The 25,027-nt window shown below is 46.4% G+C and overlaps 47 non-coding genes across 47 annotated transcripts; all 47 read left to right on the top strand.

Moving 5' to 3' along the window:
• Window positions 1–9: 9 nt before the first annotated feature.
• trnae-cuc (transfer RNA glutamic acid (anticodon CUC)) lies at window positions 10–81 on the top strand. The gene has a single exon. It is a non-coding gene; the product is annotated as a tRNA-Glu (tRNA).
• Window positions 82–537: 456 nt separating this feature from the next.
• Window positions 538–609, top strand: trnae-uuc (transfer RNA glutamic acid (anticodon UUC)). Its single transcript has one exon. It is a non-coding gene; the product is annotated as a tRNA-Glu (tRNA).
• Window positions 610–2,646: 2,037 nt separating this feature from the next.
• Window positions 2,647–2,718, top strand: trnal-caa (transfer RNA leucine (anticodon CAA)). Its single transcript has one exon. It is a non-coding gene; the product is annotated as a tRNA-Leu (tRNA).
• Window positions 2,719–2,875: 157 nt separating this feature from the next.
• trnae-uuc (transfer RNA glutamic acid (anticodon UUC)) lies at window positions 2,876–2,947 on the top strand. The gene has a single exon. It is a non-coding gene; the product is annotated as a tRNA-Glu (tRNA).
• A 456-nt stretch (window positions 2,948–3,403) lies between these two features.
• trnae-uuc (transfer RNA glutamic acid (anticodon UUC)) lies at window positions 3,404–3,475 on the top strand. Its single transcript has one exon. It is a non-coding gene; the product is annotated as a tRNA-Glu (tRNA).
• Window positions 3,476–4,282: 807 nt separating this feature from the next.
• On the top strand, window positions 4,283–4,354 carry trnae-cuc (transfer RNA glutamic acid (anticodon CUC)). The gene has a single exon. It is a non-coding gene; the product is annotated as a tRNA-Glu (tRNA).
• A 103-nt stretch (window positions 4,355–4,457) lies between these two features.
• trnal-caa (transfer RNA leucine (anticodon CAA)) lies at window positions 4,458–4,529 on the top strand. Its single transcript has one exon. It is a non-coding gene; the product is annotated as a tRNA-Leu (tRNA).
• Window positions 4,530–5,039: 510 nt separating this feature from the next.
• trnae-uuc (transfer RNA glutamic acid (anticodon UUC)) lies at window positions 5,040–5,111 on the top strand. The gene has a single exon. It is a non-coding gene; the product is annotated as a tRNA-Glu (tRNA).
• A 985-nt stretch (window positions 5,112–6,096) lies between these two features.
• trnae-uuc (transfer RNA glutamic acid (anticodon UUC)) lies at window positions 6,097–6,168 on the top strand. Its single transcript has one exon. It is a non-coding gene; the product is annotated as a tRNA-Glu (tRNA).
• A 1,159-nt stretch (window positions 6,169–7,327) lies between these two features.
• trnae-uuc (transfer RNA glutamic acid (anticodon UUC)) lies at window positions 7,328–7,399 on the top strand. The gene has a single exon. It is a non-coding gene; the product is annotated as a tRNA-Glu (tRNA).
• Window positions 7,400–7,503: 104 nt separating this feature from the next.
• trnae-uuc (transfer RNA glutamic acid (anticodon UUC)) lies at window positions 7,504–7,575 on the top strand. The gene has a single exon. It is a non-coding gene; the product is annotated as a tRNA-Glu (tRNA).
• A 104-nt stretch (window positions 7,576–7,679) lies between these two features.
• On the top strand, window positions 7,680–7,751 carry trnae-cuc (transfer RNA glutamic acid (anticodon CUC)). Its single transcript has one exon. It is a non-coding gene; the product is annotated as a tRNA-Glu (tRNA).
• Window positions 7,752–8,735: 984 nt separating this feature from the next.
• trnae-cuc (transfer RNA glutamic acid (anticodon CUC)) lies at window positions 8,736–8,807 on the top strand. Its single transcript has one exon. It is a non-coding gene; the product is annotated as a tRNA-Glu (tRNA).
• A 685-nt stretch (window positions 8,808–9,492) lies between these two features.
• trnae-uuc (transfer RNA glutamic acid (anticodon UUC)) lies at window positions 9,493–9,564 on the top strand. Its single transcript has one exon. It is a non-coding gene; the product is annotated as a tRNA-Glu (tRNA).
• Window positions 9,565–9,668: 104 nt separating this feature from the next.
• trnae-cuc (transfer RNA glutamic acid (anticodon CUC)) lies at window positions 9,669–9,740 on the top strand. The gene has a single exon. It is a non-coding gene; the product is annotated as a tRNA-Glu (tRNA).
• Window positions 9,741–10,195: 455 nt separating this feature from the next.
• trnae-cuc (transfer RNA glutamic acid (anticodon CUC)) lies at window positions 10,196–10,267 on the top strand. Its single transcript has one exon. It is a non-coding gene; the product is annotated as a tRNA-Glu (tRNA).
• Window positions 10,268–10,723: 456 nt separating this feature from the next.
• Window positions 10,724–10,795, top strand: trnae-cuc (transfer RNA glutamic acid (anticodon CUC)). The gene has a single exon. It is a non-coding gene; the product is annotated as a tRNA-Glu (tRNA).
• Window positions 10,796–11,075: 280 nt separating this feature from the next.
• trnae-cuc (transfer RNA glutamic acid (anticodon CUC)) lies at window positions 11,076–11,147 on the top strand. Its single transcript has one exon. It is a non-coding gene; the product is annotated as a tRNA-Glu (tRNA).
• A 279-nt stretch (window positions 11,148–11,426) lies between these two features.
• Window positions 11,427–11,498, top strand: trnae-uuc (transfer RNA glutamic acid (anticodon UUC)). Its single transcript has one exon. It is a non-coding gene; the product is annotated as a tRNA-Glu (tRNA).
• Window positions 11,499–12,305: 807 nt separating this feature from the next.
• Window positions 12,306–12,377, top strand: trnae-cuc (transfer RNA glutamic acid (anticodon CUC)). Its single transcript has one exon. It is a non-coding gene; the product is annotated as a tRNA-Glu (tRNA).
• A 103-nt stretch (window positions 12,378–12,480) lies between these two features.
• trnal-caa (transfer RNA leucine (anticodon CAA)) lies at window positions 12,481–12,552 on the top strand. The gene has a single exon. It is a non-coding gene; the product is annotated as a tRNA-Leu (tRNA).
• A 510-nt stretch (window positions 12,553–13,062) lies between these two features.
• On the top strand, window positions 13,063–13,134 carry trnae-uuc (transfer RNA glutamic acid (anticodon UUC)). The gene has a single exon. It is a non-coding gene; the product is annotated as a tRNA-Glu (tRNA).
• A 104-nt stretch (window positions 13,135–13,238) lies between these two features.
• Window positions 13,239–13,310, top strand: trnae-cuc (transfer RNA glutamic acid (anticodon CUC)). The gene has a single exon. It is a non-coding gene; the product is annotated as a tRNA-Glu (tRNA).
• Window positions 13,311–13,766: 456 nt separating this feature from the next.
• Window positions 13,767–13,838, top strand: trnae-cuc (transfer RNA glutamic acid (anticodon CUC)). Its single transcript has one exon. It is a non-coding gene; the product is annotated as a tRNA-Glu (tRNA).
• A 281-nt stretch (window positions 13,839–14,119) lies between these two features.
• Window positions 14,120–14,191, top strand: trnae-uuc (transfer RNA glutamic acid (anticodon UUC)). The gene has a single exon. It is a non-coding gene; the product is annotated as a tRNA-Glu (tRNA).
• A 1,159-nt stretch (window positions 14,192–15,350) lies between these two features.
• On the top strand, window positions 15,351–15,422 carry trnae-uuc (transfer RNA glutamic acid (anticodon UUC)). The gene has a single exon. It is a non-coding gene; the product is annotated as a tRNA-Glu (tRNA).
• Window positions 15,423–15,526: 104 nt separating this feature from the next.
• Window positions 15,527–15,598, top strand: trnae-uuc (transfer RNA glutamic acid (anticodon UUC)). Its single transcript has one exon. It is a non-coding gene; the product is annotated as a tRNA-Glu (tRNA).
• A 104-nt stretch (window positions 15,599–15,702) lies between these two features.
• trnae-cuc (transfer RNA glutamic acid (anticodon CUC)) lies at window positions 15,703–15,774 on the top strand. Its single transcript has one exon. It is a non-coding gene; the product is annotated as a tRNA-Glu (tRNA).
• Window positions 15,775–16,230: 456 nt separating this feature from the next.
• trnae-cuc (transfer RNA glutamic acid (anticodon CUC)) lies at window positions 16,231–16,302 on the top strand. Its single transcript has one exon. It is a non-coding gene; the product is annotated as a tRNA-Glu (tRNA).
• Window positions 16,303–16,758: 456 nt separating this feature from the next.
• trnae-cuc (transfer RNA glutamic acid (anticodon CUC)) lies at window positions 16,759–16,830 on the top strand. The gene has a single exon. It is a non-coding gene; the product is annotated as a tRNA-Glu (tRNA).
• A 103-nt stretch (window positions 16,831–16,933) lies between these two features.
• trnal-caa (transfer RNA leucine (anticodon CAA)) lies at window positions 16,934–17,005 on the top strand. The gene has a single exon. It is a non-coding gene; the product is annotated as a tRNA-Leu (tRNA).
• Window positions 17,006–17,515: 510 nt separating this feature from the next.
• trnae-uuc (transfer RNA glutamic acid (anticodon UUC)) lies at window positions 17,516–17,587 on the top strand. The gene has a single exon. It is a non-coding gene; the product is annotated as a tRNA-Glu (tRNA).
• Window positions 17,588–17,691: 104 nt separating this feature from the next.
• On the top strand, window positions 17,692–17,763 carry trnae-cuc (transfer RNA glutamic acid (anticodon CUC)). Its single transcript has one exon. It is a non-coding gene; the product is annotated as a tRNA-Glu (tRNA).
• Window positions 17,764–18,219: 456 nt separating this feature from the next.
• Window positions 18,220–18,291, top strand: trnae-cuc (transfer RNA glutamic acid (anticodon CUC)). The gene has a single exon. It is a non-coding gene; the product is annotated as a tRNA-Glu (tRNA).
• A 456-nt stretch (window positions 18,292–18,747) lies between these two features.
• On the top strand, window positions 18,748–18,819 carry trnae-cuc (transfer RNA glutamic acid (anticodon CUC)). Its single transcript has one exon. It is a non-coding gene; the product is annotated as a tRNA-Glu (tRNA).
• A 280-nt stretch (window positions 18,820–19,099) lies between these two features.
• On the top strand, window positions 19,100–19,171 carry trnae-cuc (transfer RNA glutamic acid (anticodon CUC)). The gene has a single exon. It is a non-coding gene; the product is annotated as a tRNA-Glu (tRNA).
• A 279-nt stretch (window positions 19,172–19,450) lies between these two features.
• Window positions 19,451–19,522, top strand: trnae-uuc (transfer RNA glutamic acid (anticodon UUC)). The gene has a single exon. It is a non-coding gene; the product is annotated as a tRNA-Glu (tRNA).
• Window positions 19,523–20,153: 631 nt separating this feature from the next.
• Window positions 20,154–20,225, top strand: trnae-cuc (transfer RNA glutamic acid (anticodon CUC)). The gene has a single exon. It is a non-coding gene; the product is annotated as a tRNA-Glu (tRNA).
• A 279-nt stretch (window positions 20,226–20,504) lies between these two features.
• Window positions 20,505–20,576, top strand: trnae-cuc (transfer RNA glutamic acid (anticodon CUC)). Its single transcript has one exon. It is a non-coding gene; the product is annotated as a tRNA-Glu (tRNA).
• Window positions 20,577–21,032: 456 nt separating this feature from the next.
• Window positions 21,033–21,104, top strand: trnae-cuc (transfer RNA glutamic acid (anticodon CUC)). Its single transcript has one exon. It is a non-coding gene; the product is annotated as a tRNA-Glu (tRNA).
• A 456-nt stretch (window positions 21,105–21,560) lies between these two features.
• On the top strand, window positions 21,561–21,632 carry trnae-cuc (transfer RNA glutamic acid (anticodon CUC)). The gene has a single exon. It is a non-coding gene; the product is annotated as a tRNA-Glu (tRNA).
• A 280-nt stretch (window positions 21,633–21,912) lies between these two features.
• On the top strand, window positions 21,913–21,984 carry trnae-cuc (transfer RNA glutamic acid (anticodon CUC)). The gene has a single exon. It is a non-coding gene; the product is annotated as a tRNA-Glu (tRNA).
• A 279-nt stretch (window positions 21,985–22,263) lies between these two features.
• On the top strand, window positions 22,264–22,335 carry trnae-uuc (transfer RNA glutamic acid (anticodon UUC)). The gene has a single exon. It is a non-coding gene; the product is annotated as a tRNA-Glu (tRNA).
• A 631-nt stretch (window positions 22,336–22,966) lies between these two features.
• On the top strand, window positions 22,967–23,038 carry trnae-cuc (transfer RNA glutamic acid (anticodon CUC)). Its single transcript has one exon. It is a non-coding gene; the product is annotated as a tRNA-Glu (tRNA).
• Window positions 23,039–23,318: 280 nt separating this feature from the next.
• On the top strand, window positions 23,319–23,390 carry trnae-uuc (transfer RNA glutamic acid (anticodon UUC)). Its single transcript has one exon. It is a non-coding gene; the product is annotated as a tRNA-Glu (tRNA).
• Window positions 23,391–23,846: 456 nt separating this feature from the next.
• On the top strand, window positions 23,847–23,918 carry trnae-cuc (transfer RNA glutamic acid (anticodon CUC)). Its single transcript has one exon. It is a non-coding gene; the product is annotated as a tRNA-Glu (tRNA).
• Window positions 23,919–24,198: 280 nt separating this feature from the next.
• Window positions 24,199–24,270, top strand: trnae-uuc (transfer RNA glutamic acid (anticodon UUC)). The gene has a single exon. It is a non-coding gene; the product is annotated as a tRNA-Glu (tRNA).
• The last annotated feature ends 757 nt before the right edge of the window (window positions 24,271–25,027 follow it).

The following is a 25,027-nucleotide window of genomic DNA, read 5'->3' on the forward strand; positions in this document are numbered from 1 at the left end:
ACACAAAATTCCCTGATGGTCTAGTGGTCAGGATTCGGCGCTCTCACCGCCGCGGCCTGGGTTCGATTCCCGGTCAGGGAAAGTCCACTTGTCTTTCTCCTGCACCTTTGTTTTGATCGTGTCTATAAAGCAGTCAAGCTATTCATCGTGAAAGATCTTTTGTTAGCTTCGTAGACTCATAAATGTCCCTGATGGTCTAGTGGTTAGGATTCGGCGCTCTCACCGCCGCGGCCTGTGTTCGATTCCCGGTCAGGGAAAAAAACAGGTATTTTTCACCAGCCCCATTTTCTGAGTATCACTTTATAGCCCTATGGTATTAATGGTCAAAATCCTTTTGCTAAAGACTGAGAGACACAGAATTCCCTGATGGTCTAGTGGTTAGAATTCTGCGAGCTCACCGCCGGGGCCTGGGTTCGATTCCCGGTCAGGGAAAGTCCTCTTCTTTTAACCTGCCCCCCGTTTTTTTGAGCGTGTCCATAAAGCAGTCAAGCTATTCATCGTGAAAGATCTTTTGTTAGCTTCGTAGACTCATAAAGGTCCCTGATGGTCTAGTGGTCAGGATTCGGCGCTTTCACTGCCGCGGCCTGGGTTCGATTCCCGGTCAGGGAAAATCCTTTTCTTTTAACCTGCCCCCCTTTTTTTGAGCTTGTCTATAAAGCAGTCAAGGTATTCATTGTCAAACACCTTTTGCAAGCTTCATAGACACACAAAATTCCCTGATGGTCTAGTGGTTAGGAGTAGGTGCTTTCACCGCCGCGGCCTACGTTCGATTCCCAGTCAGGGAAAATCCTCTTCTTTTAACCTGCCCCCCTTTTTTTGAGCTTGTCTATAAAGCAGTCAAGGTATTCATTGTCAAACACCTTTTGCAAGCTTCATAGACACACAAAATTCCCTGATGGTCTAGTGGTTAGGATTAGGCGCTCTCACCGCCGCGTCCTGGGTTCGATTCCCGGTCTGGAAAATCCTCTTCTTTTAACCTGCCCCCCGTTTTTTTGAGCATGTCTATAAAGCAGTCAAGGTATTCATTGTCAAACACCTTTTGCAAGCTTCACAGACACACAAAGGTCCCTGATGGGCTAGTGGTTAGGATTAGGCGCTCTCACTGCCTCGGCCTGGGTTAAATTCCCGGTCAGGGAAAAAACAGGTATTTTTCACCAGCCCCATTTTCTGAGTATCACTTCATAGCCTTCAAGGTATTAATGGTCAAAAACCTTTTGCTAAAGACTCAGAGAAACAAAATTCCTTGATGGTCTAGAGGTCAGGGCTCGGCGCTCTCACCGCCGCGGCGTGGGTTCGATTCCTGGTCAGGGAAGGTGCACTTCTCTTTCATCTGCTCCTTTGTTTTGATCGAGTCTATAAAGCAGTCAAGCTATTCATCGTGAAAGATCTTTTGTTAGCTTCATAGACACAGAAAATTCCCTGATGGTCTAGTGGTTAGGAGTAGGTGCTTTCACCGCCGCGGCCTACGTTCGATTCCCAGTCAGGGAAAATCCTCTTCTTTTAACCTGCCCCCCTTTTTTTGAGCTTGTCTATAAAGCAGTCAAGGTATTCATTGTCAAACACCTTTTGCAAGCTTCATAGACACACAAAATTCCCTGATGGTCTAGTGGTTAGGATTAGGCGCTCTCACCGCCGCGTCCTGGGTTCGATTCCCGGTCTGGAAAATCCTCTTCTTTTAACCTGCCCCCCGTTTTTTTGAGCGTCTCTATAAAGCAGTCATGGTATTCATTGTCAAACACCTTTTGCAAGCTTCACAGACACACAAAGGTCTCTGATGGGCTAGTGGTTAGGATTAGGCGCTCTCACTGCCTCGGCCTGGGTTCGATTACCGGTCAGGGAAAAAACAGGTATTTATCACCAGCCCCATTTTCTGAGTATGACTTTATAGCCCTCAAGGTATTAATGGTCAAAATCCTTTTCCTAAAGACTCAGCGACACAAAATTCCCTGATGGTCTAGTGGTCAGGATTCGGCGCTCTCACCGCCGCGGCCTGGGTTCGATTCCAGGTCAGGGAAAGTCCACTTGTCTTTCTCCTGCACCTTTGTTTTGATCGTGTCTATAAAGCAGTCAAGCTATTCATCGTGAAAGATCTTTTGTTAGCTTCGTAGACTCATAAATGTCCCTGATGGTCTAGTGGTCAGGATTCGGCGCTTTCACCGTCGCGGCATGGGTTCGATTCCTGGTCAGGGAAAATCCTTTTCTTTTAACCTGCCCCCCTTTTTTTTGAGCTTGTCTATAAAGCAGTCAAGGTATTCATTGTCAAACACCTTTTGCAAGCTTCATAGACACACAAAATTCCCTGATGGTCTAGAGGTTAGGATTCGGCGCTTTCACTGCTGCGGCCTGGGTTCAATTCCCGGTCAGGGAAAAAACAGTTATTTTTCACCAGCCCCATTTTCTGATTATCACTTTATAGCCCTCAAGGTATTAATGGTGAAAAACCTTTTGCTAAAGACTCACAGACACAAAATTCCCTGATGGTCTAGTGGTAAGGATTTGGCGCTCTCACCGCCGCGGCCTGGGTTCGATTCCCGGTCAGGGAAAAAACAGTTATTTTTCACCAGCCCCATTTTCTGATTATCGCTTTATAGCCCTCAAGGTATTAATGGTCAAAATCCTTTTACTAAAGGCTCAGAGACACAGAATTCCCTGATGGTCTAGTGGTCAGGATTTGGCGCTCAAACCGCCCCGGCCAGGGTTCGATTCCCGGTCAAGGAAAAAAACAGTTATTTTTCACCAGCCCCATTTTCTGAGTATGACTTTATAGCCCTCGAGTTATTAATGGTGAAAAACCTTTTGCTAAAGAGCGTGTCTATAAAGCAGTCAGGGTATTCATTGTCAAACACCTTTTGCAAGCTTCGCAGACACACAAAGGTCCCTGATGGTCTAGTGGTCAGGATTCGGCGCTTTCACCGCCGCGGCCTGGGTTCGATTCCCGGTCAGGGAAAATCCTCTTCTTTTAACCTGCCCCACTTTTTTTGAGCTTGTCTATAAAGCAGTCAAGGTATTCATTGTCAAACACCTTTTGCAAGCTTCATAGACACACAAAATTCCCTGATGGTCTAGTGGTTAGGATTCGGCGCTCTCACCGCCGCGGCCTGTGTTCGATTCCCGGTCAGGGAAAAAAACAGGTATTTTTCACCAGCCCCATTTTCTGAGTATCACTTTATAGCCCTATGGTATTAATGGTCAAAATCCTTTTGCTAAAGACTGAGAGACACAGAATTCCCTGATGGTCTAGTGGTTAGAATTCTGCGAGCTCACCGCCGGGGCCTGGGTTCGATTCCCGGTCAGGGAAAGTCCTCTTCTTTTAACCTGCCCCCCGTTTTTTTGAGCGTGTCCATAAAGCAGTCAAGCTATTCATCGTGAAAGATCTTTTGTTAGCTTCGTAGACTCATAAAGGTCCCTGATGGTCTAGTGGTCAGGATTCGGCGCTTTCACCGCCGCGGCCTGTGTTCGATTCCCGGTCAGGGAAAATCCTTTTCTTTTAACCTGCCCCCCTTTTTTTGAGCTTGTCTATAAAGCAGTCAAGGTATTCATTGTCAAACACCTTTTGCAAGCTTCATAGACACACAAAATTCCCTGATGGTCTAGTGGTTAGGATTAGGTGCTTTCACCGCCGCGGCCTATGTTCGATTCCCGGTCAGGGAAAATCCTCTTCTTTTAACCTGCCCCACTTTTTTTGAGCTTGTCTATAAAGCAGTCAAGGTATTCATTGTCAAACACCTTTTGCAAGCTTCACAGACACACAAAGGTCCCTGATGGGCTAGTGGTTAGGATTAGGCGCTCTCACTGCCTCGGCCTGGGTTCGATTACCGGTCAGGGAAAAAACAGGTATTTATCACCAGCCCCATTTTCTGAGTATGACTTTATAGCCCTCAAGGTATTAATGGTCAAAATCCTTTTCCTAAAGACTCAGCGACACAAAATTCCCTGATGGTCTAGTGGTCAGGATTCGGCGCTTTCACCGTCGCGGCATGGGTTCGATTCCTGGTCAGGGAAAATCCTTTTCTTTTAACCTGCCCCCCTTTTTTTTGAGCTTGTCTATAAAGCAGTCAAGGTATTCATTGTCAAACACCTTTTGCAAGCTTCATAGACACACAAAATTCCCTGATGGTCTAGAGGTTAGGATTCGGCGCTTTCACCGCTGCGGCCTGGGTTCAATTCCCGGTCAGGGAAAAAACAGTTATTTTTCACGAGCCCCATTTTCTGAGTATCACTTTATAGCCCTCAAGGTATTAATGGTGAAAAACCTTTTGCTAAAGACTCACAGACACAAAATTCCCTGATGGTCTAGTGGTTAGGATTTGGCGCTCTCACCGCCGCGGCCTGGGTTCGATTCCCGGTCAGGGAAAAAACAGTTATTTTTCACCAGCCCCATTTTCTGATTATCGCTTTATAGCCCACAAGGTATTAATGGTCAAAATCCTTTTACTAAAGGCTCAGAGACACAGAATTCCCTGATGGTCTAGTGGTCAGGATTTGGCGCTCAAACCGCCCCGGCCAGGGTTCGATTCCCGGTCAAGGAAAAAAACAGTTATTTTTCACCAGCCCCATTTTCTGAGTATGACTTTATAGCCCTCGAGTTATTAATGGTGAAAAACCTTTTGCTAAAGAGTGTGTCTATAAAGCAGTCAGGGTATTCATTGTCAAACACCTTTTGCAAGCTTCACAGACACACAAAGGTCCCTGATGGGCTGGTGGTTAGGATTAGGCGCTCTCACTGCCTCGGCCTGGGTTCGATTCCCGGACAGGGAAAAAACAGTTATTTTTCACCAGCCCCATTTTCTGAGTATCACTTTATAGCCCTCAAGGTATTAATGGTCAAAGACCTTTTGTTAAAGACTCAGCGACACAAAATTCCCTGATGGTCTAGTTGTCAGGATTCGGCGCTCTCACCGCTGCGGCCTGGGTTCGATTCCAGGTCAGGGAAAGTCCACTTGTCTTTCACCTGCACCTTTGTTTTGATCGTGTGTTTATAAAGCAGTCAAGCTATTCATCGTGAAAGATCTTTTGTTAGCTTCGTAGACTCATAAAGGTCCCTGATGGTCTAGTGGTCAGGATTCGGCGCTTTCACCGCCGCGGTCTGGGTTCGATTCCCGGTCAGGGAAAATCCTCTTCTTTTAACCTGCCCCCCTTTTTTTGAGCTTGTCTATAAAGCAGTGAAGGTATTCATTGTCAAACACCTTTTGCAAGCTTCATAGACACACAAAATTCCCTGATGGTCTAGTGGTTAGGATTCGGCGCTCTCACCGCCGCGGCCTGGGTTCGATTCCCTTTCAGGGAAAAAAACAGGTATTTTTCACCAGCCCCATTTTCTGAGTATCACTTTATAGCCCTATGGTATTAATGGTCAAAATCCTTTTGCTAAAGACTGAGAGACACAAAATTCCCTGATGGTCTAGTGGTTAGAATTCTGCGAGCTCACCGCCGGGGCCTGGGTTCGATTCCCGGTCAGGGAAAGTCCTCTTCTTTTAACCTGCCCCCCGTTTTTTTGAGCGTGTCCATAAAGCAGTCAAGCTATTCATCGTGAAAGATCTTTTGTTAGCTTCGTAGACACACAAAATTCCCTGATGGTCTAGTGGTTAGGATTAGGTGCTTTCACCGCCGCGGCCTACGTTCGATTCCCGGTCAGGGAAAATCTTCTTCTTTTAACCTGCCCCACTTTTTTTGAGCTTGTCTATAAAGCAGTCAAGGTATTAATGGTCAAAATCCTTTTGCTAAAGAATCAGAGAAGCAAAATTCCCTGATGGTCTAGTGGTCAGGATTCGGCGCTCTCACCGCCGCGGCCTGGGTTCGATTCCAAGTCAGGGAAAGTCCACTTGTCTTTCACCTGCAACATTGTTTTGATAGTGTCTATAAAGCAGTCAAGCTATTCATCGTGAAAGATCTTTTGTTAGCTTCATAGACTCTTAAAGGTCTCTGATGGTCTAGTGGTCAGGATTAGGTGCTTTCACCGCCGCGGCCTACGTTCGATTCCCTGTCAGGGAAAGTCCTCTTCTTTTAACCTGCCCCCCGTTTTTTTGAGCGTGTACATAAAGCAGTCAAGCTATTCATCGTGAAAGATCTTTTGTTAGCTTCGTAGACTCATAAAGGTCCCTGATGGTCTAGTGGTCAGGATTCGGCGCTTTCACCGCCGTGGCCTGGGTTCGATTCCTGGTCAGGGAAAAAAACAGGTATTTTTCACCAGCCCCATTTTCTGAGTATCACTTTATAGCCCTATGGTATTAATGGTCAAAATCCTTTTGCTAAAGACTGAGAGACACAGAATTCCCTGATGGTCTAGTGGTTAGAATTCTGCGAGCTCACCGCCGGGGCCTGGGTTCGATTCCCGGTCAGGGAAAGTCCTTTTCTTTTAACCTGCCCCCCGTTTTTTTGAGCGTGTCCATAAAGCAGTCAAGCTATGCATCGTGAAAGATCTTTTGTTAGCTTCGTAGACTCATAAATGTCCCTGATGGTCTAGTGGTCAGGATTCGGCGCTTTCACCGTCGCGGCATGGGTTCGATTCCTGGTCAGGGAAAATCCTTTTCTTTTAACCTGCCCCCCTTTTTTTTGAGCTTGTCTATAAAGCAGTCAAGGTATTCATTGTCAAACACCTTTTGCAAGCTTCATAGACACACAAAATTCCCTGATGGTCTAGAGGTTAGGATTCGGCGCTTTCAGCGCTGCGGCCTGGGTTCAATTCCCGGTCAGGGAAAAAACAGTTATTTTTCACCAGCCCCATTTTCTGAGTATCACTTTATAGCCCTCAAGGTATTAATGGTGAAAAACCTTTTGCTAAAGACTCACAGACACAAAATTCCCTGATGGTCTAGTGGTTAGGAGTAGGTGCTTTCACCGCCGCGGCCTACGTTCGATTCCCAGTCAGGGAAAATCCTCTTCTTTTAACCTGCCCCCCTTTTTTTGAGCTTGTCTATAAAGCAGTCAAGGTATTCATTGTGAAACACCTTTTGCAAGCTTCATAGACACACAAAATTCCCTGATGGTCTAGTGGTTAGGATTCGGCGCTCTCACTGCCGCGGCCTGTGTTCGATTCCCGGTCAGGGAAAAAACAGGTATTTTTCACCAGCCCCATTTTCTGAGTATCACTTTATAGCCCTATGGTATTAATGGTCAAAATCCTTTTGCTAAAGACTGAGAGACACAGAATTCCCTGATGGTCTAGTGGTTAGAATTCTGCGAGCTCACCGCCGGGGCCTGGGTTCGATTCCCGGTCAGGGAAAGTCCTCTTCTTTTAACCTGCCCCCCGTTTTTTTGAGCGTGTCCATAAAGCAGTCAAGCTATTCATCGTGAAAGATCTTTTGTTAGATTCGTAGACTCATAAAGGTCCCTGATGGTCTAGTGGTCAGGATTCGGTGCTTTCACCGCCGCGGCCTGGGTTCGATTCCCGGTCAGGGAAAATCCTTTTCTTTTAACCTGCCCCCCTTTTTTTGAGCTTGTCTATAAAGCAGTCAAGGTATTCATTGTCAAACACCTTTTGCAAGCTTTATAGACACACAAAATTCCCTGATGGTCTAGTGGTTAGGATTCGGCGCTTTCACCGCCGCGGCCTGGGTTCGATTCCCGGTCAGGGAAAATCCTCTTCTTTTAACCTGCCCCCCTTTTTTTGAGCTTGTCTATAAAGCAGTGAAGGTATTCATTGTCAAACACCTTTTGCAAGCTTCATAGACACACAAAATTCCCTGATGGTCTAGTGGTTAGGATTCGGCGCTCTCACCGCCGCGGCCTGGGTTCGATTCCCGGTCAGGGAAAAAAACAGGTATTTTTCACCAGCCCCATTTTCTGAGTATCACTTTATAGCCCTATGGTATTAATGGTCAAAATCCTTTTGCTAAAGACTGAGAGACACAGAATTCCCTGATGGTCTAGTGGTTAGAATTCTGCGAGCTCACTGCCGGGGCCTGGGTTCGATTCCCGGTCAGGGAAAGTCCTCTTCTTTTAACCTGCCCCCCGTTTTTTTGAGCGTGTCCATAAAGCAGTCAAGCTATTCATCGTGAAAGATCTTTTGTTAGCTTCGTAGACACACAAAATTCCCTGATGGTCTAGTGGTTAGGATTAGGTGCTTTCACCGCCGCGGCCTACGTTCGATTCCCGGTCAGGGAAAATCCTCTTCTTTTAACCTGCCCCACTTTTTTTGAGCTTGTCTATAAAGCAGTCAAGGTATTAATGGTCAAAATCCTTTTGCTAAAGAATCAGAGAAGCAAAATTCCCTGATGGTCTAGTGGTCAGGATTCGGCGCTCTCACCGCCGCGGCCTGGGTTCGATTCCAAGTCAGGGAAAGTCCACTTGTCTTTCACCTGCAACATTGTTTTGATAGTGTCTATAAAGCAGTCAAGCTATTCATCGTGAAAGATCTTTTGTTAGCTTCATAGACTCTTAAAGGTCTCTGATGGTCTAGTGGTCAGGATTAGGTGCTTTCACCGCCGCGGCCTACGTTCGATTCCCTGTCAGGGAAAGTCCTCTTCTTTTAACCTGCCCCCCTTTTTTTTGAGCTTGTCTATAAAGCAGTCAAGGTATTCATTGTCAAACACCTTTTGCAAGCTTCATAGACACACAAAATTCCCTGATGGTCTAGAGGTTAGGATTCGGCGCTTTCACCGCTGCGGCCTGGGTTCAATTCCCGGTCAGGGAAAAAACAGTTATTTTTCACGAGCCCCATTTTCTGAGTATCACTTTATAGCCCTCAAGGTATTAATGGTGAAAAACCTTTTGCTAAAGACTCACAGACACAAAATTCCCTGATGGTCTAGTGGTTAGGATTTGGCGCTCTCACCGCCGCGGCCTGGGTTCGATTCCCGGTCAGGGAAAAAACAGTTATTTTTCACCAGCCCCATTTTCCGATTATCGCTTTATAGCCCTCAAGGTATTAATGGTCAAAATCCTTTTACTAAAGGCTCAGAGACACAGAATTCCCTGATGGTCTAGTGGTCAGGATTTGGCGCTCAAACTGCCCCGGCCAGGGTTTGATTCCCGGTCAAGGAAAAAAACAGTTATTTTTCACCAGCCCCATTTTCTGAGTATGACTTTATAGCCCTCGAGTTATTAATGGTGAAAAACCTTTTGCTAAAGAGCGTGTCTATAAAGCAGTCAGGGTATTCATTGTCAAACACCTTTTGCAAGCTTCACAGACACACAAAGGTCCCTGATGGGCTGGTGGTTAGGATTAGGCGCTCTCACTGCCTCGGCCTGGGTTCGATTCCCGGACAGGGAAAAAACAGTTATTTTTCACCAGCCCCATTTTCTGAGTATCACTTTATAGCCCTCAAGGTATTAATGGTCAAACACCTTTTGCTAAAGACTCAGCGACACAAAATTCCCTGATGGTCTAGTTGTCAGGATTCGGCGCTCTCACCGCTGCGGCCTGGGTTCGATTCCAGGTCAGGGAAAGTCCACTTGTCTTTCACCTGCACCTTTGTTTTGATCGTGTGTTTATAAAGCAGTCAAGCTATTCATCGTGAAAGATCTTTTGTTAGCTTCGTAGACTCATAAAGGTCCCTGATGGTCTAGTGGTCAGGATTCGGCGCTTTCACCGCCGCGGCCTGGGTTCGATTCCCGGTCAGGGAAAATCCTCTTCTTTTAACCTGCCCCCCTTTTTTTGAGCTTGTCTATAAAGCAGTCAAGGTATTCATTGTCAAAAACCTTTTGCAAGCTTCATAGACACACAAAATTCCCTGATGGTCTAGTGGTTAGGATTCGGCGCTCTCACCGCCGCGGCCTGGGTTCGATTCCCGGTCAGGGAAAAAAACAGGTATTTTTCACCAGCCCCATTTTCTGAGTATCACTTTATAGCCCTATGGTATTAATGGTCAAAATCCTTTTGCTAAAGACTGAGAGACACAGAATTCCCTGATGGTCTAGTGGTTAGAATTCTGCGAGCTCACCGCCGGGGCCTGGGTTCGATTCCCGGTCAGGGAAAGTCCTCTTCTTTTAACCTGCCCCCCGTTTTTTTGAGCGTGTCCATAAAGCAGTCAAGCTATTCATCGTGAAAGATCTTTTGTTAGCTTCGTAGACTCATAAAGGTCCCTGATGGTCTAGTGGTCAGGATTCGGCGCTTTCACCACCGCGGCCTGTGTTCGATTCCCGGTCAGGGAAAATCCTCTTCCTTTAACCTGCCCCCCTTTTTTGAGCATGTCTATAAAGCAGTCAAGGTATTCATTGTCAAACACCTTTTGCAAGCTTCATAGACACACAAAATTCCCTGATGGTCTAGTGGTTAGGATTCGGTGCTCTCACCGCCGCGGCCTGGGTTCGATTCCCGGTCAGGGAAAAAACCGTTATTTTTCACCAGCCCCATTTTCTGAGTATGACTTTATAGCCCTCAGGGTATTAATGGTCAAAATCCTTTTGCTAAAGAATCAGAGGAACAAAATTCCCTGATGGTCTAGTGGTCAGGATTCGGCGCTCTCACCGCCACGGCCTGGGTTCGATTCCAAGTCAGGGAAAGTCCACTTGTCTTTCACCTGCAACATTGTTTTGATAGTGTCTATAAAGCAGTCAAGCTATTCATCGTGAAAGATCTTTTGTTAGCTTCGTAGACTCATAAAGGTCCCTGATGGTCTAGTGGTCAGGATTCGGCGCTTTCACCGCCGCTGCCTGGGGTCGATTCCCGGTCAGGGAAAATCCTCTTCTTTTCTTCCTGCCCCCCTTTTTTTGAGCTTGTCTATAAAGCAGTGAAGGTATTCATTGTCAAACACCTTTTGCAAGCTTCATAGACACACAAAATTCCCTGATGGTCTAGTGGTTAGGATTCGGCGCTCTCACCGCCGCGGCCTGGGTTCGATTCCCGGTCAGGGAAAATCCTTTTCTTTTAACCTGCCCCACTTTTTTTGAGCTTGTCTATAAAGCAGTCAAGGTATTCATTGTCAAACACCTTTTGCAAGCTTCATAGACACACAAAATTCCCTGATGGTCTAGTGGTTAGGATTAGGTGCTTTCACCGCCGCGGCCTACGTTCGATTCCCGTTCAGGGAAAATCCTCTTCTTTTAACCTGCCCCACTTTTTTTGAGCTTGTCTATAAAGCAGTCAAGGTATTCATTGTCAAACACCTTTTGCAAGCTTCATAGACACACAAAATTCCCTGATGGTCTAGTGGTTAGGATTCGGCGCTCTCACCGCCGCGGCCTGGGTTCGATTCCCGGTCAGGGAAAAAAACAGGTATTTTTCACCAGCCCCATTTTCTGAGTATCACTTTATAGCCCTATGGTATTAATGGTCAAAATCCTTTTGCTAAAGACTGAGAGACACAGAATTCCCTGATGGTCTAGTGGTTAGAATTCTGCGAGCTCACCGCCGGGGCCTGGGTTCGATTCCCGGTCAGGGAAAGTCCTCTTCTTTTAACCTGCCCCCCTTTTTTTGAGCATGTCTATAAAGCAGTCAAGGTATTCATTGTCAAACACCTTTTGCAAGCTTCATAGACACACAAAATTCCCTGATGGTCTAGTGGTCAGGATTCGGAGCTTTCACCGCTGTGGCCTGGGTTCGATTCCCGGTCAGGGAAAATCCTTTTCTTTTAACCTGCCCGCCTTTTTTTGAGCATGTCTATAAAGCAGTCAAGGTATTCATTGTCAAACACCTTTTGCAAGCTTCACAGACACACAAAGGTCCCTGATGGGCTAGTGGTTAGGATTAGGCGCTCTCACTGCCTCGGCCTGGGTTAAATTCCCGGTCAGGGAAAAAACAGTTATTTTTCACCAGCCCCATTTTCTGAGTATCACTTCATAGCCTTCAAGGTATTAATGGTCAAAAACCTTTTGCTAAAGACTCAGAGAAACAAAATTCCTTGATGGTCTAGAGGTCAGGGTTCGGCGCTCTCACCGCCGCGGCGTGGGTTCGATTCCCGGTCAGGGAAAGTCCACTTGTCTTTCTCCTGCACCTTTGTTTTGATCGTGTCTATAAAGCAGTCAAGCTATTCATCGTGAAAGATCTTTTGTTAGCTTCGTAGACTCATAAATGTCCCTGATGGTCTAGTGGTCAGGATTCGGCGCTTTCACCGTCGCGGCATGGGTTCGATTCCTGGTCAGGGAAAATCCTTTTCTTTTAACCTGCCCCCCTTTTTTTTGAGCTTGTCTATAAAGCAGTCAAGGTATTCATTGTCAAACACCTTTTGCAAGCTTCATAGACACACAAAATTCCCTGATGGTCTAGAGGTTAGGATTCGGCGCTTTCACCGCTGCGGCCTGGGTTCAATTCCCGGTCAGGGAAAAAACAGTTATTTTTCACGAGCCCCATTTTCTGAGTATCACTTTATAGCCCTCAAGGTATTAATGGTGAAAAACCTTTTGCTAAAGACTCACAGACACAAAATTCCCTGATGGTCTAGTGGTTAGGATTTGGCGCTCTCACCGCCACGGCCTGGGTTCGATTCCCGGTCAGGGAAAAAACAGTTATTTTTCACCAGCCCCATTTTCTGATTATCGCTTTATAGCCCACAAGGTATTAATGGTCAAAATCCTTTTACTAAAGGCTCAGAGACACAGAATTCCCTGATGGTCTAGTGGTCAGGATTTGGCGCTCAAACCGCCCCGGCCAGGGTTCGATTCCCGGTCAAGGAAAAAAACAGTTATTTTTCACCAGCCCCATTTTCTGAGTATGACTTTATAGCCCTCGAGTTATTAATGGTGAAAAACCTTTTGCTAAAGAGTGTGTCTATAAAGCAGTCAGGGTATTCATTGTCAAACACCTTTTGCAAGCTTCACAGACACACAAAGGTCCCTGATGGGCTGGTGGTTAGGATTAGGCGCTCTCACTGCCTCGGCCTGGGTTCGATTCCCGGACAGGGAAAAAACAGTTATTTTTCACCAGCCCCATTTTCTGAGTATCACTTTATAGCCCTCAAGGTATTAATGGTCAAAGACCTTTTGTTAAAGACTCAGCGACACAAAATTCCCTGATGGTCTAGTTGTCAGGATTCGGCGCTCTCACCGCTGCGGCCTGGGTTCGATTCCAGGTCAGGGAAAGTCCACTTGTCTTTCACCTGCACCTTTGTTTTGATCGTGTGTTTATAAAGCAGTCAAGCTATTCATCGTGAAAGATCTTTTGTTAGCTTCGTAGACTCATAAAGGTCCCTGATGGTCTAGTGGTCAGGATTCGGCGCTTTCACCGCCGCGGTCTGGGTTCGATTCCCGGTCAGGGAAAATCCTCTTCTTTTAACCTGCCCCCCTTTTTTTGAGCTTGTCTATAAAGCAGTGAAGGTATTCATTGTCAAACACCTTTTGCAAGCTTCATAGACACACAAAATTCCCTGATGGTCTAGTGGTTAGGATTCGGCGCTCTCACCGCCGCGGCCTGGGTTCGATTCCCGGTCAGGGAAAAAAACAGGTATTTTTCACCAGCCCCATTTTCTGAGTATCACTTTATAGCCCTATGGTATTAATGGTCAAAATCCTTTTGCTAAAGACTGAGAGACACAAAATTCCCTGATGGTCTAGTGGTTAGAATTCTGCGAGCTCACCGCCGGGGCCTGGGTTCGATTCCCGGTCAGGGAAAGTCCTCTTCTTTTAACCTGCCCCCCGTTTTTTTGAGCGTGTCCATAAAGCAGTCAAGCTATTCATCGTGAAAGATCTTTTGTTAGCTTCGTAGACACACAAAATTCCCTGATGGTCTAGTGGTTAGGATTAGGTGCTTTCACCGCCGCGGCCTACGTTCGATTCCCGGTCAGGGAAAATCTTCTTCTTTTAACCTGCCCCACTTTTTTTGAGCTTGTCTATAAAGCAGTCAAGGTATTAATGGTCAAAATCCTTTTGCTAAAGAATCAGAGAAGCAAAATTCCCTGATGGTCTAGTGGTCAGGATTCGGCGCTCTCACCGCCGCGGCCTGGGTTCGATTCCAAGTCAGGGAAAGTCCACTTGTCTTTCACCTGCAACATTGTTTTGATAGTGTCTATAAAGCAGTCAAGCTATTCATCGTGAAAGATCTTTTGTTAGCTTCATAGACTCTTAAAGGTCTCTGATGGTCTAGTGGTCAGGATTAGGTGCTTTCACCGCCGCGGCCTACGTTCGATTCCCTGTCAGGGAAAGTCCTCTTCTTTTAACCTGCCCCCCGTTTTTTTGAGCGTGTACATAAAGCAGTCAAGCTATTCATCGTGAAAGATCTTTTGTTAGCTTCGTAGACTCATAAAGGTCCCTGATGGTCTAGTGGTCAGGATTCGGCGCTTTCACCGCCGTGGCCTGGGTTCGATTCCTGGTCAGGGAAAAAAACAGGTATTTTTCACCAGCCCCATTTTCTGAGTATCACTTTATAGCCCTATGGTATTAATGGTCAAAATCCTTTTGCTAAAGACTGAGAGACACAGAATTCCCTGATGGTCTAGTGGTTAGAATTCTGCGAGCTCACCGCCGGGGCCTGGGTTCGATTCCCGGTCAGGGAAAGTCCTTTTCTTTTAACCTGCCCCCCGTTTTTTTGAGCGTGTCCATAAAGCAGTCAAGCTATGCATCGTGAAAGATCTTTTGTTAGCTTCGTAGACTCATAAATGTCCCTGATGGTCTAGTGGTCAGGATTCGGCGCTTTCACCGTCGCGGCATGGGTTCGATTCCTGGTCAGGGAAAATCCTTTTCTTTTAACCTGCCCCCCTTTTTTTTGAGCTTGTCTATAAAGCAGTCAAGGTATTCATTGTCAAACACCTTTTGCAAGCTTCATAGACACACAAAATTCCCTGATGGTCTAGAGGTTAGGATTCGGCGCTTTCAGCGCTGCGGCCTGGGTTCAATTCCCGGTCAGGGAAAAAACAGTTATTTTTCACCAGCCCCATTTTCTGAGTATCACTTTATAGCCCTCAAGGTATTAATGGTGAAAAACCTTTTGCTAAAGACTCACAGACACAAAATTCCCTGATGGTCTAGTGGTTAGGAGTAGGTGCTTTCACCGCCGCGGCCTACGTTCGATTCCCAGTCAGGGAAAATCCTCTTCTTTTAACCTGCCCCCCTTTTTTTGAGCTTGTCTATAAAGCAGTCAAGGTATTCATTGTGAAACACCTTTTGCAAGCTTCATAGACACACAAAATTCCCTGATGGTCTAGTGGTTAGGATTCGGCGCTCTCACTGCCGCGGCCTGTGTTCGATTCCCGGTCAGGGAAAAAACAGGTATTTTTCACCAGCCCCATTTTCTGAGTATCACTTTATAGCCCTATGGTATTAATGGTCAAAATCCTTTTGCTAAAGACTGAGAGACACAGAATTCCCTGATGGTCTAGTGGTTAGAATTCTGCGAGCTCACCGCCGGGGCCTGGGTTCGATTCCCGGTCAGGGAAAGTCCTCTTCTTTTAACCTGCCCCCCGTTTTTTTGAGCGTGTCCATAAAGCAGTCAAGCTATTCATCGTGAAAGATCTTTTGTTAGATTCGTAGACTCATAAAGGTCCCTGATGGTCTAGTGGTCAGGATTCGGTGCTTTCACCGCCGCGGCCTGGGTTCGATTCCCGGTCAGGGAAAATCCTTTTCTTTTAACCTGCCCCCCTTTTTTTGAGCTTGTCTATAAAGCAGTCAAGGTATTCATTGTCAAACACCTTTTGCAAGCTTTATAGACACACAAAATTCCCTGATGGTCTAGTGGTTAGGATTCGGCGCTTTCACCGCCGCGGCCTGGGTTCGATTCCCGGTCAGGGAAAATCCTCTTCTTTTAACCTGCCCCCCTTTTTTTGAGCTTGTCTATAAAGCAGTGAAGGTATTCATTGTCAAACACCTTTTGCAAGCTTCATAGACACACAAAATTCCCTGATGGTCTAGTGGTTAGGATTCGGCGCTCTCACCGCCGCGGCCTGGGTTCGATTCCCGGTCAGGGAAAAAAACAGGTATTTTTCACCAGCCCCATTTTCTGAGTATCACTTTATAGCCCTATGGTATTAATGGTCAAAATCCTTTTGCTAAAGACTGAGAGACACAGAATTCCCTGATGGTCTAGTGGTTAGAATTCTGCGAGCTCACTGCCGGGGCCTGGGTTCGATTCCCGGTCAGGGAAAGTCCTCTTCTTTTAACCTGCCCCCCGTTTTTTTGAGCGTGTCCATAAAGCAGTCAAGCTATTCATCGTGAAAGATCTTTTGTTAGCTTCGTAGACACACAAAATTCCCTGATGGTCTAGTGGTTAGGATTAGGTGCTTTCACCGCCGCGGCCTACGTTCGATTCCCGGTCAGGGAAAATCCTCTTCTTTTAACCTGCCCCACTTTTTTTGAGCTTGTCTATAAAGCAGTCAAGGTATTAATGGTCAAAATCCTTTTGCTAAAGAATCAGAGAAGCAAAATTCCCTGATGGTCTAGTGGTCAGGATTCGGCGCTCTCACCGCCGCGGCCTGGGTTCGATTCCAAGTCAGGGAAAGTCCACTTGTCTTTCACCTGCAACATTGTTTTGATAGTGTCTATAAAGCAGTCAAGCTATTCATCGTGAAAGATCTTTTGTTAGCTTCATAGACTCTTAAAGGTCTCTGATGGTCTAGTGGTCAGGATTAGGTGCTTTCACCGCCGCGGCCTACGTTCGATTCCCTGTCAGGGAAAGTCCTCTTCTTTTAACCTGCCCCCCTTTTTTTTGAGCTTGTCTATAAAGCAGTCAAGGTATTCATTGTCAAACACCTTTTGCAAGCTTCATAGACACACAAAATTCCCTGATGGTCTAGAGGTTAGGATTCGGCGCTTTCACCGCTGCGGCCTGGGTTCAATTCCCGGTCAGGGAAAAAACAGTTATTTTTCACGAGCCCCATTTTCTGAGTATCACTTTATAGCCCTCAAGGTATTAATGGTGAAAAACCTTTTGCTAAAGACTCACAGACACAAAATTCCCTGATGGTCTAGTGGTTAGGATTTGGCGCTCTCACCGCCGCGGCCTGGGTTCGATTCCCGGTCAGGGAAAAAACAGTTATTTTTCACCAGCCCCATTTTCCGATTATCGCTTTATAGCCCTCAAGGTATTAATGGTCAAAATCCTTTTACTAAAGGCTCAGAGACACAGAATTCCCTGATGGTCTAGTGGTCAGGATTTGGCGCTCAAACTGCCCCGGCCAGGGTTCGATTCCCGGTCAAGGAAAAAAACAGTTATTTTTCACCAGCCCCATTTTCTGAGTATGACTTTATAGCCCTCGAGTTATTAATGGTGAAAAACCTTTTGCTAAAGAGCGTGTCTATAAAGCAGTCAGGGTATTCATTGTCAAACACCTTTTGCAAGCTTCACAGACACACAAAGGTCCCTGATGGGCTGGTGGTTAGGATTAGGCGCTCTCACTGCCTCGGCCTGGGTTCGATTCCCGGACAGGGAAAAAACAGTTATTTTTCACCAGCCCCATTTTCTGAGTATCACTTTATAGCCCTCAAGGTATTAATGGTCAAACACCTTTTGCTAAAGACTCAGCGACACAAAATTCCCTGATGGTCTAGTTGTCAGGATTCGGCGCTCTCACCGCTGCGGCCTGGGTTCGATTCCAGGTCAGGGAAAGTCCACTTGTCTTTCACCTGCACCTTTGTTTTGATCGTGTGTTTATAAAGCAGTCAAGCTATTCATCGTGAAAGATCTTTTGTTAGCTTCGTAGACTCATAAAGGTCCCTGATGGTCTAGTGGTCAGGATTCGGCGCTTTCACCGCCGCGGCCTGGGTTCGATTCCCGGTCAGGGAAAATCCTCTTCTTTTAACCTGCCCCCCTTTTTTTGAGCTTGTCTATAAAGCAGTCAAGGTATTCATTGTCAAAAACCTTTTGCAAGCTTCATAGACACACAAAATTCCCTGATGGTCTAGTGGTTAGGATTCGGCGCTCTCACCGCCGCGGCCTGGGTTCGATTCCCGGTCAGGGAAAAAAACAGGTATTTTTCACCAGCCCCATTTTCTGAGTATCACTTTATAGCCCTATGGTATTAATGGTCAAAATCCTTTTGCTAAAGACTGAGAGACACAGAATTCCCTGATGGTCTAGTGGTTAGAATTCTGCGAGCTCACCGCCGGGGCCTGGGTTCGATTCCCGGTCAGGGAAAGTCCTCTTCTTTTAACCTGCCCCCCGTTTTTTTGAGCGTGTCCATAAAGCAGTCAAGCTATTCATCGTGAAAGATCTTTTGTTAGCTTCGTAGACTCATAAAGGTCCCTGATGGTCTAGTGGTCAGGATTCGGCGCTTTCACCACCGCGGCCTGTGTTCGATTCCCGGTCAGGGAAAATCCTCTTCCTTTAACCTGCCCCCCTTTTTTTGAGCATGTCTATAAAGCAGTCAAGGTATTCATTGTCAAACACCTTTTGCAAGCTTCATAGACACACAAAATTCCCTGATGGTCTAGTGGTTAGGATTCGGTGCTCTCACCGCCGCGGCCTGGGTTCGATTCCCGGTCAGGGAAAAAACCGTTATTTTTCACCAGCCCCATTTTCTGAGTATGACTTTATAGCCCTCAGGGTATTAATGGTCAAAATCCTTTTGCTAAAGAATCAGAGGAACAAAATTCCCTGGTGGTCTAGTGGTCAGGATTCGGCGCTCTCACCGCCACGGCCTGGGTTCGATTCCAAGTCAGGGAAAGTCCACTTGTCTTTCACCTGCAACATTGTTTTGATAGTGTCTATAAAGCAGTCAAGCTATTCATCGTGAAAGATCTTTTGTTAGCTTCGTAGACTCATAAAGGTCCCTGATGGTCTAGTGGTCAGGATTCGGCGCTTTCACCGCCGCTGCCTGGGGTCGATTCCCGGTCAGGGAAAATCCTCTTCTTTTCTTCCTGCCCCCCTTTTTTTGAGCTTGTCTATAAAGCAGTGAAGGTATTCATTGTCAAACACCTTTTGCAAGCTTCATAGACACACAAAATTCCCTGATGGTCTAGTGGTTAGGATTCGGCGCTCTCACCGCCGCGGCCTGGGTTCGATTCCCGGTCAGGGAAAATCCTTTTCTTTTAACCTGCCCCACTTTTTTTGAGCTTGTCTATAAAGCAGTCAAGGTATTCATTGTCAAACACCTTTTGCAAGCTTCATAGACACACAAAATTCCCTGATGGTCTAGTGGTTAGGATTAGGTGCTTTCACCGCCGCGGCCTACGTTCGATTCCCGTTCAGGGAAAATCCTCTTCTTTTAACCTGCCCCACTTTTTTTGAGCTTGTCTATAAAGCAGTCAAGGTATTCATTGTCAAACACCTTTTGCAAGCTTCATAGACACACAAAATTCCCTGATGGTCTAGTGGTTAGGATTCGGCGCTCTCACCGCCGCGGCCTGGGTTCGATTCCCGGTCAGGGAAAAAAACAGGTATTTTTCACCAGCCCCATTTTCTGAGTATCACTTTATAGCCCTATGGTATTAATGGTCAAAATCCTTTTGCTAAAGACTGAGAGACACAGAATTCCCTGATGGTCTAGTGGTTAGAATTCTGCGAGCTCACCGCCGGGGCCTGGGTTCGATTCCCGGTCAGGGAAAGTCCTCTTCTTTTAACCTGCCCCCCTTTTTTTGAGCATGTCTATAAAGCAGTCAAGGTATTCATTGTCAAACACCTTTTGCAAGCTTCATAGACACACAAAATTCCCTGATGGTCTAGTGGTCAGGATTCGGAGCTTTCACCGCTGTGGCCTGGGTTCGATTCCCGGTCAGGGAAAATCCTTTTCTTTTAACCTGCCCGCCTTTTTTTGAGCATGTCTATAAAGCAGTCAAGGTATTCATTGTCAAACACCTTTTGCAAGCTTCACAGACACACAAAGGTCCCTGATGGGCTAGTGGTTAGGATTAGGCGCTCTCACTGCCTCGGCCTGGGTTAAATTCCCGGTCAGGGAAAAAACAGTTATTTTTCACCAGCCCCATTTTCTGAGTATCACTTCATAGCCTTCAAGGTATTAATGGTCAAAAACCTTTTGCTAAAGACTCAGAGAAACAAAATTCCTTGATGGTCTAGAGGTCAGGGTTCGGCGCTCTCACCGCCGCGGCGTGGGTTCGATTCCTGGTCAGGGAAGGTGCACTTCTCTTTCATCTGCTCCTTTGTTTTGATCGAGTCTATAAAGCAGTCAAGCTATTCATCGTGAAAGATCTTTTGTTAGCTTCATAGCCACAGAAAATTCCCTGATGGTCTAGTGGTTAGGAGTAGGTGCTTTCACCGCCGCGGCCTACGTTCGATTCCCAGTCAGGGAAAATCCTCTTCTTTTAACCTGCCCCCCTTTTTTTGAGCTTGTCTATAAAGCAGTCAAGGTATTCATTGTCAAACACCTTTTGCAAGCTTCATAGACACACAAAATTCCCTCATGGTCTAGTGGTTAGGATTCGGCGCTCTCACCGCCGCGGCCTGGGTTCGATTCCCGGTCAGGGAAAAAAACAGGTATTTTTCACCAGCCCCATTTTCTGAGTTTCACTTTATAGCCCTATGGTATTAATGGTCAAAATCCTTTTGCTAAAGACTGAGAGACACAGAATTCCCTGATGGTCTAGTGGTTAGAATTCTGCGAGCTCACCGCCGCGGCCTGGGTTCGATTCCCGGTCAGGGAAAATCCTCTTCTTTTAACCTGCCCCCCTTTTTTTGAGCTTGTCTATAAAGCAGTCAAGGTATTCATTGTCAAAAACCTTTTGCAAGCTTCATAGACACACAAAATTCCCTGATGGTCTAGTGGTTAGGATTCGGCGCTCTCACCGCCGCGGCCTGGGTTCGATTCCCGGTCAGGGAAAAAAACAGGTATTTTTCACCAGCCCCATTTTCTGAGTATCACTTTATAGCCCTATGGTATTAATGGTCAAAATCCTTTTGCTAAAGACTGAGAGACACAGAATTCCCTGATGGTCTAGTGGTTAGAATTCTGCGAGCTCACCGCCGGGGCCTGGGTTCGATTCCCGGTCAGGGAAAGTCCTCTTCTTTTAACCTGCCCCCCGTTTTTTTGAGCGTGTCCATAAAGCAGTCAAGCTATTCATCGTGAAAGATCTTTTGTTAGCTTCGTAGACTCATAAAGGTCCCTGATGGTCTAGTGGTCAGGATTCGGCGCTTTCACCACCGCGGCCTGTGTTCGATTCCCGGTCAGGGAAAATCCTCTTCCTTTAACCTGCCCCCCTTTTTTTGAGCATGTCTATAAAGCAGTCAAGGTATTCATTGTCAAACACCTTTTGCAAGCTTCATAGACACACAAAATTCCCTGATGGTCTAGTGGTTAGGATTCGGTGCTCTCACCGCCGCGGCCTGGGTTCGATTCCCGGTCAGGGAAAAAACCGTTATTTTTCACCAGCCCCATTTTCTGAGTATGACTTTATAGCCCTCAGGGTATTAATGGTCAAAATCCTTTTGCTAAAGAATCAGAGGAACAAAATTCCCTGGTGGTCTAGTGGTCAGGATTCGGCGCTCTCACCGCCACGGCCTGGGTTCGATTCCAAGTCAGGGAAAGTCCACTTGTCTTTCACCTGCAACATTGTTTTGATAGTGTCTATAAAGCAGTCAAGCTATTCATCGTGAAAGATCTTTTGTTAGCTTCGTAGACTCATAAAGGTCCCTGATGGTCTAGTGGTCAGGATTCGGCGCTTTCACCGCCGCTGCCTGGGGTCGATTCCCGGTCAGGGAAAATCCTCTTCTTTTCTTCCTGCCCCCCTTTTTTTGAGCTTGTCTATAAAGCAGTGAAGGTATTCATTGTCAAACACCTTTTGCAAGCTTCATAGACACACAAAATTCCCTGATGGTCTAGTGGTTAGGATTCGGCGCTCTCACCGCCGCGGCCTGGGTTCGATTCCCGGTCAGGGAAAATCCTTTTCTTTTAACCTGCCCCACTTTTTTTGAGCTTGTCTATAAAGCAGTCAAGGTATTCATTGTCAAACACCTTTTGCAAGCTTCATAGACACACAAAATTCCCTGATGGTCTAGTGGTTAGGATTAGGTGCTTTCACCGCCGCGGCCTACGTTCGATTCCCGTTCAGGGAAAATCCTCTTCTTTTAACCTGCCCCACTTTTTTTGAGCTTGTCTATAAAGCAGTCAAGGTATTCATTGTCAAACACCTTTTGCAAGCTTCATAGACACACAAAATTCCCTGATGGTCTAGTGGTTAGGATTCGGCGCTCTCACCGCCGCGGCCTGGGTTCGATTCCCGGTCAGGGAAAAAAACAGGTATTTTTCACCAGCCCCATTTTCTGAGTATCACTTTATAGCCCTATGGTATTAATGGTCAAAATCCTTTTGCTAAAGACTGAGAGACACAGAATTCCCTGATGGTCTAGTGGTTAGAATTCTGCGAGCTCACCGCCGGGGCCTGGGTTCGATTCCCGGTCAGGGAAAGTCCTCTTCTTTTAACCTGCCCCCCTTTTTTTGAGCATGTCTATAAAGCAGTCAAGGTATTCATTGTCAAACACCTTTTGCAAGCTTCATAGACACACAAAATTCCCTGATGGTCTAGTGGTCAGGATTCGGAGCTTTCACCGCTGTGGCCTGGGTTCGATTCCCGGTCAGGGAAAATCCTTTTCTTTTAACCTGCCCGCCTTTTTTTGAGCATGTCTATAAAGCAGTCAAGGTATTCATTGTCAAACACCTTTTGCAAGCTTCACAGACACACAAAGGTCCCTGATGGGCTAGTGGTTAGGATTAGGCGCTCTCACTGCCTCGGCCTGGGTTAAATTCCCGGTCAGGGAAAAAACAGTTATTTTTCACCAGCCCCATTTTCTGAGTATCACTTCATAGCCTTCAAGGTATTAATGGTCAAAAACCTTTTGCTAAAGACTCAGAGAAACAAAATTCCTTGATGGTCTAGAGGTCAGGGTTCGGCGCTCTCACCGCCGCGGCGTGGGTTCGATTCCTGGTCAGGGAAGGTGCACTTCTCTTTCATCTGCTCCTTTGTTTTGATCGAGTCTATAAAGCAGTCAAGCTATTCATCGTGAAAGATCTTTTGTTAGCTTCATAGCCACAGAAAATTCCCTGATGGTCTAGTGGTTAGGAGTAGGTGCTTTCACCGCCGCGGCCTACGTTCGATTCCCAGTCAGGGAAAATCCTCTTCTTTTAACCTGCCCCCCTTTTTTTGAGCTTGTCTATAAAGCAGTCAAGGTATTCATTGTCAAACACCTTTTGCAAGCTTCATAGACACACAAAATTCCCTCATGGTCTAGTGGTTAGGATTCGGCGCTCTCACCGCCGCGGCCTGGGTTCGATTCCCGGTCAGGGAAAAAAACAGGTATTTTTCACCAGCCCCATTTTCTGAGTTTCACTTTATAGCCCTATGGTATTAATGGTCAAAATCCTTTTGCTAAAGACTGAGAGACACAGAATTCCCTGATGGTCTAGTGGTTAGAATTCTGCGAGCTCACCGCCGGGGCCTGGGTTCGGTTCCCGGTCAGGGAAAGTCCTCTTCTTTTAACCTGCCCCCCGTTTTTTTGAGCGTGTCCATAAAGCAGTCAAGCTATTCATCGTGAAAGATCTTTTGTTAGCTTCGTAGACTCATAAAGATCCCTGATGGTCTAGTGGTCAGGATTCGGCGCTTTCACCGCCGCGGCCTGGGTTCGATTCCCGGTCAGGGAAAATCCTTTTCTTTTAACCTGCCCCCCTTTTTTTGAGCTTGTCTATAAAGCAGTCAAGGTATTCATTGTCAAACACCTTTTGCAAGCTTCATAGACACACAAAATTCCCTGATGGTCTAGTGGTTAGGATTAGGTGCTTTCACCGCCGCGGCCTACGTTCGATTCCCGTTCAGGGAAAATCCTCTTCTTTTAACCTGCCCCACTTTTTTTGAGCTTGTCTATAAAGCAGTCAAGGTATTCATTGTCAAACACCTTTTGCAAGCTTCATAGACTCTTAAAGGTCTCTGATGGTCTAGTGGTTAGGATTAGGTGCTTTCACCGCCGCGGCCTACGTTCGATTCCCGTTCAGGGAAAATCCTCTTCTTTTAACCTGCCCCCCTTTTTTTGAGCTTGTCTATAAAGCAGTCAAGGTATTCATTGTCAAACACCTTTTGCAAGCTTCATAGACACACAAAATTCCCTCATGGTCTAGTGGTTAGGATTCGGCGCTCTCACCGCCGCGGCCTGGGTTCGATTCCCGGTCAGGGAAAAAAACAGGTATTTTTCACCAGCCCCATTTTCTGAGTTTCACTTTATAGCCCTATGGTATTAATGGTCAAAATCCTTTTGCTAAAGACTGAGAGACACAGAATTCCCTGATGGTCTAGTGGTTAGAATTCTGCGAGCTCACCGCCGGGGCCTGGGTTCGGTTCCCGGTCAGGGAAAGTCCTCTTCTTTTAACCTGCCCCCCGTTTTTTTGAGCGTGTCCATAAAGCAGTCAAGCTATTCATCGTGAAAGATCTTTTGTTAGCTTCGTAGACTCATAAAGATCCCTGATGGTCTAGTGGTCAGGATTCGGCGCTTTCACCGCCGCGGCCTGGGTTCGATTCCCGGTCAGGGAAAATCCTTTTCTTTTAACCTGCCCCCCTTTTTTTGAGCTTGTCTATAAAGCAGTCAAGGTATTCATTGTCAAACACCTTTTGCAAGCTTCATAGACACACAAAATTCCCTGATGGTCTAGTGGTTAGGATTAGGTGCTTTCACCGCCGCGGCCTACGTTCGATTCCCGTTCAGGGAAAATCCTCTTCTTTTAACCTGCCCCACTTTTTTTGAGCTTGTCTATAAAGCAGTCAAGGTATTCATTGTCAAACACCTTTTGCAAGCTTCATAGACTCTTAAAGGTCTCTGATGGTCTAGTGGTTAGGATTAGGTGCTTTCACCGCCGCGGCCTACGTTCGATTCCCGTTCAGGGAAAATCCTCTTCTTTTAACCTGCCCCACTTTTTTTGAGCTTGTCTATAAAGCAGTCAAGGTATTCATTGTCAAACACCTTTTGCAAGCTTCATAGACACACAAAATTCCCTGATGGTCTAGTGGTTAGGATTAGGTGCTTTCACCGCCGCGGCCTACGTTCGATTCCCGTTCAGGGAAAATCCTCTTCTTTTAACCTGCCCCACTTTTTTTGAGCTTGTCTATAAAGCAGTCAAGGTATTCATTGTCAAACACCTTTTGCAAGCTTCATAGACACACAAAATTCCATGATGGTCTAGTGGTTAGGATTAGGTGCTTTCACCACCGCGGCCTGGGTTCGATTCCCGGTCAGGGAATGTCCTCTTCTTCTAACCTGCCCCCCGTTTTTTTGAGCGTGTCCATAAAGCAG

The sequence above is a fragment of the Xiphophorus hellerii genome, chromosome 23 (genome assembly GCF_003331165.1).
Source record: "Xiphophorus hellerii strain 12219 chromosome 23, Xiphophorus_hellerii-4.1, whole genome shotgun sequence".
NCBI classification, from domain to species: Eukaryota; Metazoa; Chordata; class Actinopteri; order Cyprinodontiformes; family Poeciliidae; genus Xiphophorus; species Xiphophorus hellerii.